Consider the following 15,108-nt stretch of genomic DNA (forward strand, 5'->3'; position numbering starts at 1 on the left):
GCAAGTTTGCAGATGACAAAAAGGTTATAGGTGTCATTGACAGTACGGAGGACTGTTGTAGGCTGCAGCGTGACGTTCGAGTAAAAAATGAGGTCTACAGATGCTGGAGATCACGGTTGAAAATGTGCTGCAGGTCAAAGCACAGCAGGCCAGGCAGCATCTCAGGAACAGGAAATTCGACGTTTCGAGCATAAGCCCTTCATCAGGAATGGGGGAGAGTAGCCAAGCAGGCTAAGATAAAAGGTAGGGAGGAGGGACTTGGGGGAGGGGCGATGGAGGTGGGATAGGTGGAAGGAGGTCAAGGTGAGGGTGATAGGCCGGAGTGGGGTGGGGGCGGAGAGGTCAGGAAGGAGATTGCAGGTTAGGAGGGCGGTGCTGAGTAGGAAGGAGATGTGGCTGTGGTAACGAGTCTGTTTGAGAATGTGGCTGAAGAGTTTCTGTGCAGAGGAGATGACCTGGAGGGTGCAGTGAGAGAGAGACTCACTGAAATCCTTGTAGAGGGAGGAAGAGAGCTTCTTCAAGGAAGGCATCCTTGCAAGAGGATTCGCAGTAGGTTAAAATCTTCGGCTAAGCCTGCTTGGCTACTCTCTCCCATTCCTGATGAAGGGCTTATGCTCAAAAAGTCGAATTTTCTGTTCCTGAGAAGGTGCCTGGCCTGCTGTGCTTTGACCAGCAGCACATTTTCAACTGTGATCTCCAGCATCTGCAGACCTCATTTTTTACTCGAAGATTTTAACCTACTGCGAATCCTCTTGCAAGGATGCCTTCCTTGAAGAAGCTCTCTTCCTCCCTCTACAAGGATTTCAGTGAGTCTCTCTCTCACTGCACCCCCCAGGTCATCTCCTCTGCACAGAAACTCTTCAGCCACGTTCTCAAACAGACTCGTTACCACAGCCACATCTCCTTCCTACTCAGCACCGCCCTCCTAACCTGCAATCTCCTTCCTGACCTCTCCGCCCCCACCCCACTCCGGCCTATCACCCTCACCTTGACCTCCTTCCACCTATCCCACCTCCATCGCCCCTCCCCCAAGTCCCTCCTCCCTACCTTTTATCTTAGCCTGCTTGGCTACTCTCTCCCATTCCTGATGAAGGGCTTATGCTCGAAACGTCGAATTTCCTGTTCCTGAGATGCTGCCTGGCCTGCTGTGCTTTGACCAGTAGCACATTTTCAACTGCAGCGTGACGTTGACAGGATGCAGAGATGGACTGAGAGGTGGCAGATGGAATTCAAACTGGATAAATGCTAGGTGATGCATTTTGGAAGGTCGAACTTAAAAGTTGAGTACAGGATTAAAGGCAGGATTCTTGGCAGTGTGGAGGCACAGCGGGATCTTGGTGTGCAGGTACATAGATCCCTTAAAATGTCCACCCAGGTGGACAGGGTTGTAAAGAAAGCATAAGTGTTTTGGCTTTCATTAACAGGAGGATTGAGTTTAAGTTCCTCGAGATCTTGTTGCAGTTCTATAAAACCTTGGTTAGACTGCACATGGCATACTGCGTCCAGTTCTGGTCACCCTATTATAGGAAAGATGTGGATGCTTTGGAGAGGGTTCAGAGGAGGTTTACAAGGACGCTGCCTGGAATGGAGGGCTTAACTTACGAAGAATGGTTGACTGAGCTTGGACATTTTTTGTTGGAAAAAAAAGGAAGAGAGGCGACCTAATGAAGGTGTACAAGATAATGAGAGGCATAGATAGAGTTGACAGCCAGAAATCTTCTCCCAGGGCAGAAATTGTTAACACGAGAGGTCATAGTTTTAAGCTGGTTGGCGGAACGTATAGAGGGGATGTCAGAGGAGGGTTCTTTACGCAGAGAGTTGTGAGAGCATAAAATGCGTTGCCAGCAGCAATTGTGGAAGTGAGGTCATTGGGGACATTTAAGAGACTGCTGGACTTGCATATGGTCACAGAAATTTGAGAGTTCGTACGTGAGGTTTACCTTACATGAGGATCAATGGTCGGCACAACATCGTGGGCTAAAGGGACTGTTCTGTGCTGCTCTGTTCTATGTTCTAAACAGTAAACAGTGACAAAATCCCACAGATGAGTCAGGATCTGGAGGTAGAAACAGAGGCAGCATATTGAGTCTGATATGATCCTCTTCTGAAAAACTCATATTGGACTCAAAAAGTTAATTGTGTTTCTCTCTGCTCGGAACCTGCAAATGTTTTCCTGCACTTTCAACTTAGTTACTCTTTTGGACAGTGGATATTTGTCTGATCTGAAAGGGAACAGTGAAGTTGCTATTTCTGTTGACGCTCAAGAATTTGGTTATGGTTTTTGAATAAAAAATTAAAAACTCTGCACCTGACAGCTCCCCAAATACCGATAATTTATTGCCACTGTCATAATGCATGACGAAAATGTTGAACTTGGTTGACATGACATAACATGACCAATCCTCTGAAAGTAACTGACTGAAGTACTGATTCCAATTGTTATCAATGTCTTATCATGCTCCTGATGTCACTAGCATCATACTCATCCAGCAAGGTCTTTCCTTTCCGAGTGTTTCCATATAACTGTAAAATGATAAAATATCTTTGTATATTTTAACAAGACATATTCATCCAGTGTTTTGGAAGGCACTAACAAAGGCAGAGATTATTTGTCATTTCCAATGGCTCTGCAATAAGCCACACAGAGTTGCCCTGTTTTACCTCTTCAATCCGAAGTGATGCAGATCCAGACAGAGCTGTTTGTAGGGGCATTCCAAGATTTTTAACAAATACTTGTGAAGAAACAGCAAATGAGACCCTAGTCAGGATGACATGCAACTTGGAAGATACCTTGCAAAGACTGATTTTTCTATTGCTCCCATTCCCAGTGCAAATGTTCCCTAATTCCCATTAATCACAGTTTTGCTCAGGGTTCTTGATTCCATCCTCAGTCAAGTCCTGCTTCGATTGAAAGGGAAGTCATTCTGATCTCACCTCAAATTACACGGGAAGATCAGTTGAAAGAATAAGGAGCAAAAGACAAGAACACTGTTTGTTTGAACAATGTCCTCACAATATTCAAAAGAAAATTGATGCATGGTCTTCCTTAATGCATTATTTCAATATGACATCACTTTTTAAACAATATTCAGAACGGTGGGTATTTGTTATTTTAATTTGCTTCCAATTCAACGTAGAAATGAGAACGTGAATTGATCTTCTATTGTGTGTTTATAATCCAGAATTTAATTTATCATCATTGCTCTGGCTCTTTTAAACAAAATTAATAAATAAGGCTTTGTCCATCCTGCAGATTTAAAAAGTTCTTTTATCTCTGACTATTGCAGCGAATGTTGTAAAGAATAAGCTGCAAGCCCAAGGGAAATGAAAATATTTCAGGGCAAGGTGCCAAAAGTTAGTCCAAGGTTAATGATGGCCAAGCCATCTGAATAATACATGCAGGGGGGCGGAGTATAAAAGCAGAATTCAGTTCCATGTCCAAAATAATATTTGTGGATCCCTCACAAAAGTCTACAGCTTGTTCATGTTGTAATTTCGCCAAAATAGAAAAAACAAGAAACTGGAATTCCCAATTCTGCAACAACATCTGTAGAACAGGAAGAAAATCAAGGTTTGTTTCTGAAATTCATACGTGTTGATGCTAAGAATGTGGGAAATGGAAGGGATGTTGGAGAATGATAAGCCATGTTGCAGATGACACAATGATTAGCTGGGTGGATCACAGTGAGCAGGAATGTGTTGGTTACAAGAGGGTACAAACGGATTGTCAGATGGTCAGATCAATGACTGATAAACGGTAACATTGAAATATGTGAGATGCGGCTGCACTTTGGAAGATGTAACAAAACAAGAGTGATGTCAAACCATGATGATCCGTTGCATTTGCTTTGGAGCAGAGAAGAGTGAGGGGTGAACCTGAGAGAAGTGTATTACAGCATGAGACGTATGGGACGAGTGAACAGACAACAGCTATTCCCCTTAGTCAAAGGGTCAAAAACAAGGGGAAATATGTTTGAAGTGAAAGAGAAGATACTAAGAGAGGATTTGTGAAATCTGTTTTGAACACAGAGCCTGATATGTGTCAAAAATGTATTGCCTGGGAGCGTGGTTCAGGAAGGTAACCTCACAAACATTATAAAGCATTTGTATCAGCACTGGGTGGTGCAGACTCGATGGACCTTGTGTTTATTACATGATTCCATGTGGTGGCAGCCATGAAAGCTTTGGTATGTTGTGGTTCTGTTCGCCGAGCTGGAAGTTTTTGCTGCAAACGTTTCCTTCCCTGGCTAGGGAACATCATCAGTGCTATTGGAGCCTCCTGTGAAGCGCTGCTTTGATGTTTCTTCCGGTATTTATAGTGGTTTGTTCTTGCCGCTTCCGGGTGTCAGTTTCAGCTGTAGTGGTTTGTATATTGGGTCCAGGTCCATGTGTCTGTTGATGGAGTTTGTGGATGAATGCTATGCCTCTAGGAATTCCCTGGCTGTTCTCTGTCTGGCTTGTCCTATGATGGTAGTGTTTTCCCAGTCAAATTCATGTTCCTGGTTGTCTGAGTGTATGGCTACTAGGGATAGCTGGTCGTGTCGTTTTGTGGCTAGCTGATGTTCATGGATGCGGATTGTTAGCTGTCTTCCTGTTTTTCCTATATAGTGTTTTGTGCAGTCCTTGCATGGTATTTTGTAAACTACGTTAGATTGGCTCGTGCTGGCTATTGGGTCCTTTGTTCTAGTGAGTTGTTGTCTGAGTGTGAAAGTTGGTCTGTGTGTGTTGGTTTCCTGTGTATCCTTGTGGTGAATTCTCCGTTGGGTGTTCTCTCTACTAACACATCTAGGAAAGGGAGTTGGCTATCCTTTTCCTCTTCTGTCGTGAATCGTATCCCTGTGAGTGTGGCGTTGATGATTCGGTGTGTTTTTTCTATTTCTGTGTTTTTGATGATTACAAAGGTGTCATCGACGTATCTGATCCAGAGTATCCAAACACTCCATACAATCAACACAGGAATTCTTGGACATCATCAGGAATACACACATAGACAAAGAAGAAACCATGGTATCATTCGACGTGACGGCACTGTTCACATCGATTGACAAAACCCTAGCCAGAGAAACAATAGCCAGCCTACTGGACATACATAACAGAACACAGGAGGCCGAACCTTTCAACAAGGACGGCATACTTAAACTACTAGACCTGTGCCTCACCACACACTTTACATTCAACAATCAGATATACGAACAAATCAACGGAACACCCATGGGATCACCAATCTCGGGACTCATAGCAGAGGCAGTTATGCAAAGATTAGAACATACAGCCCTACCACAAATCCAACCCAAACTCTGGATCAGATACGTCGATGACACCTTTGTAATCATCAAAAACACAGAAATAGAAAAAACACACGGAATCATCAACGCCACACTCACAGGAATACGATTCACGACAGAAGAGGAAAAGGATAGCCAACTCCCATTCCTAGACGTGTTAGTAGAGAGAACACCCAACGGAGAATTCACCACAAGGATACACAGGAAACCAACACACACAGACCAAGTCCTAAACTATGAAAGTAACCACCCCAACACACACAAACGAAGCTGCATCAGGACACTATTCAAAAGAGCCACAACACACTGCAGTACACCAGAACTGCGAAAAGAGGAAGAGGAACACCTATACAAGGTATTCGCCAAAAACGGATACCCACGCAACTTTATCACCAGATGCCTAAGGGATAGACCACGGAACGAGGACATGCCACAACCAAAAGGACTAACCACACTACCATACGTCAGAAGCGTCTCAGAACTGACAGCCAGACTACTGCGACCCTTAGGACTCATAACAGCACACAAGCCAACTTCCACAGGAAGACAGACAAACAGGAAGACAGCTAACAATCCGCATCCATGAACATCAGCTAGCCACAAAACGACATGACCAGCTATCCCTAGTAGCCATACACTCAGACAACCAGGAACATGAATTTGACTGGGAAAACACTACCATCATAGGACAAGCCAGACAGAGAAGAGCCAGGGAATTCCTAGAGGCATGGCATTCATCCACAAACTCCATCAACAGACACATGGACCTGGACCCAATATACAAACCACTACAGCTGAAACTGACACCCGGAAGCGGCAAGAACATCCATCAACAGACACATCGACCTAGACCCCACATACAAACTACTACAGCTGAAACTGACACCCGGAAGCGGCAAGAACAAACCAGTATAAATACCGGAAGAAACATCAAAGCAGCGCTTCACAGGAGGCTCCAATAGCACTGATGATGTTCCCTAGCCAGGGAAGGAAACGTTTGCAGCAAAAACTTCCAGCTCGGCGAACAGAACCACAACAACGGACACCCGAGCTACAAATCTTCAATCAGACTTTAAAAGCTTTGGTATGTTCTGAAGCAGCAACCAGTGGGACATGTTGGATTGTTAAATTGAACTGTGCTCAGTAAGTGGCGAGATTACAAACAAGCATCATCCCATGGAGGATCAGCGCTTACTCAACCTAGGACAACCCAGCCATCTCTGAGCTCATCCAGGATAATTCACATGCTCAATGCAAGAATCGTCCAACAACAGCATCAACGTTATTCCAGCTGTTTGACACCAATATTTTTAAGATCACCATTAATATAGAAACAGACTTCATTTCATTATTATATACACTTCTCGAATAAGGTTGTTCTCTTAAGACTATTAAATTCCTTTCCATATACTCGTATTGACAAAGAGTCGGTTACCCTTCCAGCTGTTCATCACAGCATGGTGGCTTGTTTAACACTCCATCCATCACCAGTAACATTTACTCCCAGTTAAACTGGCACATGAGATTCACTGCTGGTACTCTCTCTCAACAGCCACTTGGATGTACCAACGTCAACTGGATGGGAACTTCTCAAGGGCAATTAATGCTGGTCTAGCTCCATTAAAATCCCAAGTGAACTAAAAAGGCAATCCGATTTTCTAATAATTATTAAACAACGAGGACATATTATTAATCTGGTGAGATGGTCGCTGCCTTTGATGTTGTGTGATTTATTTCCGTGAAAACATTTCGTGCATATATTGGAAGAACAAAAAATTCAACTCACTGATACTCAGTAAAGCAGCATTTAAACGCAAAATGCCAGGGAATAGTAAGTTATAGATTTTCAGGTAACTGCTAATAATGTAATTTGGTGTTTTCTGGCTGGCGTAGTTGCATTGGGCTGAAGGGCCGGTTTGTATGCTGTATGCCTCTGTCACTTTAATTGTTGGAAACAGAGAATGTGGTCTCACTATTTCCATAGCTTGTGAGCATCAAATAGTGAGACATACAATCTCCCAGGGCACGCAGGATTTGAAGCTACATCATTCTCCCTTCACTATCAAATTGTTATGAACCCCATGTCTCTCTTTGTAACATTCCTGTTAGTGTACCTGCACTACAAGAACCCCTGGGGTTTATCACCATATTCTGATCAGAAATTAAACACAGGCAACAGAATGCTGACCTTGCCAACGAAACGCACCTCACAAGAACAACTAAAAGGAATCTGCATTGTGAAAGTTATCCATTCGACACATTCTGATTTCTAAAGCAGTTTCAAGCGAGGCTTTCCCTTTGTCCTATGCTCCTGACTTCGCTACAACATCATGAATCTTTCCTGAGTGCTTTTGAATGCCGTTTAAAAGTCACATATGGAAAGCTGTGCCAATAATCTGAAAGAAAAATTCTTCATGTTCATGAGAAACGTGTCATATTCTTTTCAGTATCTAAAGACAACAGAAATGTAGGAACTAGTATCAGGGGTAAGGAATTAAAACAACTCCATCATGCGATAAGATCGTGGATGTTATGATTGTGCCTCAATCACACATTTCTCCTTTGCCTTTACAACTTTAGTATGTCATTCTTAGTCAAGAATCTGTCTTAGGAATATTCAATGGCTTATCCCTCATTACTCTCTGGGAAGAGAGTTCCACAAAGACACAACACATTGAGAGGATTACACTAAATCACCATCTTCTTCACTGAAATTTTCTTCAGTTTTACAGTTCATTCACTTACACAAGCTGAAATATTGTTTCAGAATTCAACTTGTAAAGACTACTTGGAATATTCTGGGGTTAAACAAGATCACATGTTGTTCGCCTAAACCCCAGCAGATCCAGGGCCAGTCAGGTCAAGATTTCCTTCTGAAATAAACAATCCTCACAAGAGCCAGCTCAATGAATCTTCTCTGGACAGCATTTCATATCATTGTGGTCAGAGCACTTTCGATGTGGTCAAACAATTACCTTGTAGATCAGTACAAAATATTACCTACTTTTAAATGTATTCTGTTTCAGAAACTTTCAGCATTTAACTTACCTCCCAAAAAAAAATGATGTCCATCTAAAGGTTTTATTTTGTACTCCAGGTGCCGGTTCCTCAGTTCCTCTGTGCCTGAAGCCAATCTCTCCATTGAAATAATACCCTGTGTTTCCATTCAACCCTCAAACAACTTTAAGCACAGACATATTTTCCAACTGTGCCCCATACAGCAATATTTGGCCCTTCACTTGACCCACCTTAATCTCTTTGTAGACTCATGTCCTCGTCATTCTTCCTTCTGTCACATTTTCAAAGGTTTGTATTCTTCCATAATACAGACAGAATATTTGGCCAAATAAATACACAGTGGCGACATTTCAAAGTAAATAACAATGAAATATTTTTACTCAATGCCTTAGCTACAAATTTGTGGCAATGTTGAAGAATTTTGCAGTCCCATCTCTCAATTCCCATTACTCGAAATAGAGTCAGATAGTGTGGAATGTGTGTGGGCAGAATTGAGGAACCACAAAGGTGCAAAACCATAATTGGAGTTATGTACAGGCCTACGATCATAGTCAGCAGCTGGGGCGCAAGACAGAACAGGAGATGGAAAAACAAGTATAGGAAAGGCAAAGGTACAGTGATTGGGGGGTTTCAATATGCAGGTGGACTGGGAAAATCACTGGTAGTGGGTTGCAAGGAAAAGAATTTGTGGAATGTCTACGAGATGGAATTTTGGAGCAGCTTATGGTGTAGGCAACAAGGGAATGGGCAATACTGGACTTAGTATTGTGTAATGAGGCAGGCTTGATAAGGAAACTTAAGGTGAAGGAACCCTTTGAAGGCAGTGATCATAATATTACTGAACCTACTCTTAAATTTGAGAGGGAGAAGTCAGAACCGGAGTTAATATTACAGCTGAATAAAGGCAATTACAAAGGCATGAGGGAGGATCTGAGTAGAATTGACTGGGAGAGTAATCTAGCAGGAATGACAGTGGAATAGCAATAGCAGGAGTTTCTCGGAGCAATTTAGGAGTCACATCAGGGATTCATCCCGAGGTAAAAGATGCATTGTACAGGGAGGATGAGGCAATTATGAATGACTGGGGATTTCATGGCTCGGGTAAATGTAAAAGTGAAAGTAGATAACATGGCAAATGGCGATGGGAAACCAAAGGATTGGGAAGCTTTCAAGAACGAACAGAGGGCAACAAAATAAGAAATAAGGAGGGGGAAGATTTAATGTGAGGTTAAGCTAGCCAGCGATGGAAAGGACGACTGTAAGAGTTTCTCTAGATATATAAAGGGCAAAACAGAGAAGCAGAAGTGGATATTGAGGAAATAGAAAATATCGCTGGAGAGATAGTAATGTGGAACAAATAATAGATGAGAAACTGAATAATTATTTCATGTCAGATTTCACGGTGGATGACATGAATAATATCCCAAATATTCAAGAGAGTGAGGAGGCAGAGCGTATTAGGAGAAATTAACCGAAAAACTAAACATGGAATAGGATATCCTGCATTACTTACAATAGACAAAAATACAAAAGAAAATAAATAAGTAAATAAATAACTAGATACATATTCAAAATAAATTTATATTAAGTCATACCAGAACCCCTAGTTATATGAGATTCCTCCTCCCCGGAGCCCCCAAACCAGCCAGAACCATCCCCATGGCTAAGCAAAGGCCCTGAACAATGCGGATGATATATCTGTGTCAATATAGTTCAAAATATTTTATACAACATGTAGTTCATGTTGTATAAAATAATTACATTTTTTGGTGCATCATATTCATAAGGAAGTCAAGGAGGATATATTTCATGACTATCCTGTGCCAATTTGAAGCTCCTGGGGGACCTTCGGATACCCAATTCAGTAAAATATCTTTCGCCAAATAAAAGGAAAGGATAGTGAATAATTTCCTCCCGTTTACTTGCAAAAAGGGGAAATTTGGGGAGCCCAAAAGTAGAGACACTGGGTCCAACCCAATTTCCGTCACCAAATTCTTTGCCAAGGCACTCGCTACTCTGCCCCACTACCTGCAGATCTTATGGCAGGTCCACAGACAATGCGTGAGATTACTAACTACTATTTTGCATATGGGTCACATTGGAGACACTCCTGCCTTGAACTTTGCAAGTCACTCAGGTGCCATCTGAGCCCTATGAAGTATCTTCAATTGGATCGCCTGAATTCTGTTACAGACAGAGATCTTTTGTAGAGGATTAATTATTAATATGGACTTCTTTTGTTAAAAGTCTCTTATTTGAAATTATCGAAAAAGATCTTTGCTATGCAGCCCAAACTTCTGACGTAGCTGTTCGAAGGACATCATGACCTCCCGATGGAACAGATCTCCCGAACAGGAGATATATTTGCACTCCCAGGTTCTGAATATAACATCAGTCAGCCCTGGCTGGATACCCAACGTTCCCACTATCGGGGTATAAGGGGGGCTTTTTGTAGTTTACCCTCATCCTGTAGCATTATCCTCCAAGCTTTGATTGTACTTAATATAATAGAATGTTTACAATGATCTGTAATAACTCTCATCTTGTCCATAAATAGTAGATTGATGATGGGATATTTTGCTCGGGAGGCTTCAATATGTAACCCGAATGGTTGTGGTTCACAAGAGACCCAATCAGCTACATAGGATAATAGAGAGCTCAATTGGTACTTCATAAAATCAGGAGAATCCAGCCCACCCTTTACTTGTGGAAGCTGTAACTTTTCTAATGTAATAAGGGGCCTTCTCTGACTCCAAATAAAGGAGCCGAGCCAATCATAAAGCTTACGCAGCACCTGTCTCAACAGCATCAACGGGAGTATTCTCACAGCTTATAAAAGGCCAGGTAGGATATTCATATTGACCAAAGCTATTCTATCGAGCCAGGATATCGGGAGATCTTCCCAGCGTTGAAGGTCCCATCATATTTTCTCAAATAAATGTATATAATTGGCTTTATATAGCTGACCGAATGCCGGAGTATTAAGAATACCAAAGTAAAGAAAACCTCCCAGTGACCACCGAAAGGGGAAACGGGATCCATCCGTAAAATTGGATATACTAGTAAGGTCTCCCAGCAGCATGGCCTCCGATTTCATTAAATTGATTTTTTAACCTGAGAACATGCCAAATAAGTTAACCACTTGAATTAAGCAGGGCACAGATGTCAATGGACCATTTAAGAAAAGGAGGACACCATTTACATAGAGAGTAATTTTCTGATTACACGATTTAATCTTCGGAACCATTGTATTAGGATCAGCTCATATAGCTTCTGCCAACAGCTCAATCACTATCAAAAATAATAATGGTGAGGGAGGGCATCCCTGTCAACAACTTCTCCCAACGCTAATGCTATCCGAATTTAAACCACTTTGGGATCATTAACTAATACTGTAACCCATTCAGTAAAGACCGCTGCAACACGAAACCATTCCAACGCTTAAAAGCGATATGGCCATTCTACCCAATAAAATGCCTTCTCTGCCTCTAGGAAGATAACTAATCCCAGTTTCGCTCTCTTCTGGCTGGCTTTTCCCATATTTAAGACTCGTCTCATGTTATTAGTTGATCTGCAACTCTTTATAAACTCTGTCTGGTCTTCTTTTATAACGAATGGTAAAACCCTCTCCGGTCTTAATGCCAACATTTTTGTGAGAACTTTAAAATCCATATTTATCAAGGATATAGGTCTGTATGAAGAGCAGTCATCTGGGGCCGTTCCCTTCTTAAGAATGAGAGGAATATTTGCTTCCCTCAGAGAAGGCGAGAGGCAGCCCTGAATATGTGAATAATTATACATATTTATACGTGACCCGCCCAATACTGAAATAAATTCTTTATAGAACTCAGCCTGGAATCCATCTGATCCGGGCGCTTTACCACCCTGGAGCTGCCTTACCTCATCCTGTATTTCCTGGGTTGCCAGGAATGCATTCAAGAACAACACCCGCTCTGAGATTAGGCCCGTGAGAGGCAGATCTTTTTTTTAGAAAGACTCTATCTTCCTCGTTCTCTCCTCACAGCCCTTTGACCTATACAATTTGAAACAGAACATTCTAAAGGCTGCATTGCTCATTTCACGATCAGAGGTGGGGGTGCCAGCACTCTTTCTAATGAACGTAATGGCTCGGGAAGCCTTTTTCTTTCTGGCAAGGTATGCTAGATACCTGCCAGGCTTGTCACCGTATTTAAATAATCTCTGCTTCACATGTATTATCTCCCTCTTTGCTCTTTGAGTAAGTGTGGTATTGAAAGTTGCCCTAAGGGCTGTGATCAGCTGTAGTTTAGTAATGGCGGGTCTGTCAACATGCACCGTCTAACCCGCCTTCAGGCGAGCCTCGAGCAGACACTGTTGTTCTCCCTTTTGTCTTTTCAGGGTTGCAGAATATGAGATAACCAAGCCTCGCACATAAGCCTTACCAGTCTCCCACATCACCGAAGGGTTACTGGCCGTGTTTCAGTCGATATCCCAGAAGGTTTTAAATTCCTGCTAGAAATATTTTATGAACTTATTCTCCTTCAATAGGAAAGTGTCCATACACCAATTTCGGGAAGTTGTCTCGTCATCACTAGTCTTAACCTCCACATATATTACGGCACGTTCGGAATTACCTACTTTGCAAAACAATATTGAGTTCAAAAGGGTCGAGGGGACAGACACATGTCGATTCTGGTATGGAACTTGTGTGGGTTAGAATAAAAATAAAGTCTCTACACTGAGGGCGAAGACAGGTCCACACACCTACTAGCCCTAATTCCCTACTCAGATCTGCCAACTGCCTAGATCTCATAGATATGCCCACATAGTTCTGAGGTATTGTGTCCGACCCTGGGTCGATGATACAATTAAAATCTCCCCCGATGATTGTGTGGTGCACCGCAAGAGCCATCGACAATATAGTTGTCCTTTAGATTGCTGAGTGGCTCTCCTTGACATTCCAGGTGCATCACCTAAACTAATGACTAGCCATGATAATCCAAGCAAGCCCGAGACCCCCCTCCCCCTCCCTCCAGGAGGGAGAACCCCACCCAAAATTCATGGGAAAAAACAAAAATTATTCACACATAAACACTCTTTAATACAGTTACATCAAAACAACTAAAAACTATTCCTAAAAACAAATAACATAAAACATATTTGAAAGGAGACTTTCTCCTTTGTTCACAAGGGGCACTACTAACTTCCTATAATCCCACCATAACATGTCCCTGCCAGAGGCATGCCCTCGGCCTGGGCATTACAAAGTAAAGTAAATAAATTCCAACATCTTATAAGACAGAAGTTAAATGCGGGCGACTCCCCCTACACCAACACCTTGATACACTGAGCAAAACAAAACAAGATGAAAATATATAAAATTTCAAAATTACAATCCCAGCAAGTAATAAGCAACCAAATAAAAAACACTCAGAAACGTCCGCTAATAATCTAATAAACCACACGAGCTATAGATAAGAGTCCATAAAATGGATAAGGAACTAGCACCCTCCTCCCCCCTCCCACCACGGAAAGATAGAGAAGAGTAAAAAGGAAGAAAGGAGGAGGAAAAAAAAGAAAATGGGGGCAAAATAAAGTCATTATCCATTCAGTTCAAATCCTGCAGTCTATTTGAGAGCATCCAGGAATTCTTTTACTTTTTCCAGTGATCTGAAGTCATATACAGATCCTTCATGACTGCAGCAAAACATTGCTGGATATCGCATAGAATATTAAATATTTAAATCACTCAGACGCTTCTTCATCTCATCACATTCCTTCCTGTTATGGACCACATTATCCTGGGGCTCTTGTATATCATGGCATGAGAATCCTTCCCCATCACACTGGTGGACTCTAGCAGCATCTGTTTTTCCCTCTAATGTTGAAGTTGAACGAGGACTGGGCGGGAGCGGTGGTCCGACCCGAGCCGGCGCACAGCAACCCATTGGGCCCGCTCAACCCGCACCAGGCCCAGCTCCAACTTCAGTTTCAGCAGCTGTGGGAGCCTTTGCTCCAAGAAATCAACAAGCTGCCCTTCCTCCTCCCGTGCGGGAAGGCCCAGCAACCGAATATTTTTCCGATGACCTCGATTTTCGAGATCATCAATATGTTCATCTAAGGTCGGGACTCGATGTTCCAGTGCCCAGACCTGACCCATAGATGACTCAGCAGTAGTCTCAGAGGCAGTGGTCCGTTGCTCTGCCCCACACCTACACGCTGCCCGAGTTTCTCGATCTTTCTCTCATGTTTCTGCAGCATGTCATAGATCGACTCCCACCTGGACAGCGTCACTTTAATGGACTCATCAATGTTTTCTCAGAGTTTAAGAAACTCCGAGATGAGGCTGGCTCCTGCAGGTCAGGCCCCTTGGGCAGCCGCAGACGTCTCTGTTGCTGAGAGGATAGTGGGGGAGAAGTCCCTGCCTATTGTGAACTGCAAGACACTCCACCTTTGGTCATTTTACAAAGTATCAGACTGCTATATTTTGATGTAGAATGGCCAAGGCTGCTGGGCAAAAACTATTTTAACAATTTAACAGGTGAGGTGAGGGTGGGTATCCCACTTTGGGTTGCCTTGGGCAGAGCTCTGCAGACTCAGGTATACTGGATCTCCGCCATCTTGGATCTCGCATACACCCTGTTTAAAAAGGGAATAAGACAAAACACAGAAAATTTCAAACTGATTAGCCGAACCTCAATCATGGGTAAGTTCCTGGAATCCATTGTGAAGGAGGAGATTTCTTAATACTTGCAGCGCATAGTAAAGTAGGGCTAAGTCAGTATGGTTTCACCAAGGGGAGCTAATCAACACTATATGTCTGGAC

Source organism: Hemiscyllium ocellatum, chromosome 38 (genome assembly GCF_020745735.1).
Source record: "Hemiscyllium ocellatum isolate sHemOce1 chromosome 38, sHemOce1.pat.X.cur, whole genome shotgun sequence".
In the NCBI taxonomy this organism is placed as follows: Eukaryota; Metazoa; Chordata; class Chondrichthyes; order Orectolobiformes; family Hemiscylliidae; genus Hemiscyllium; species Hemiscyllium ocellatum.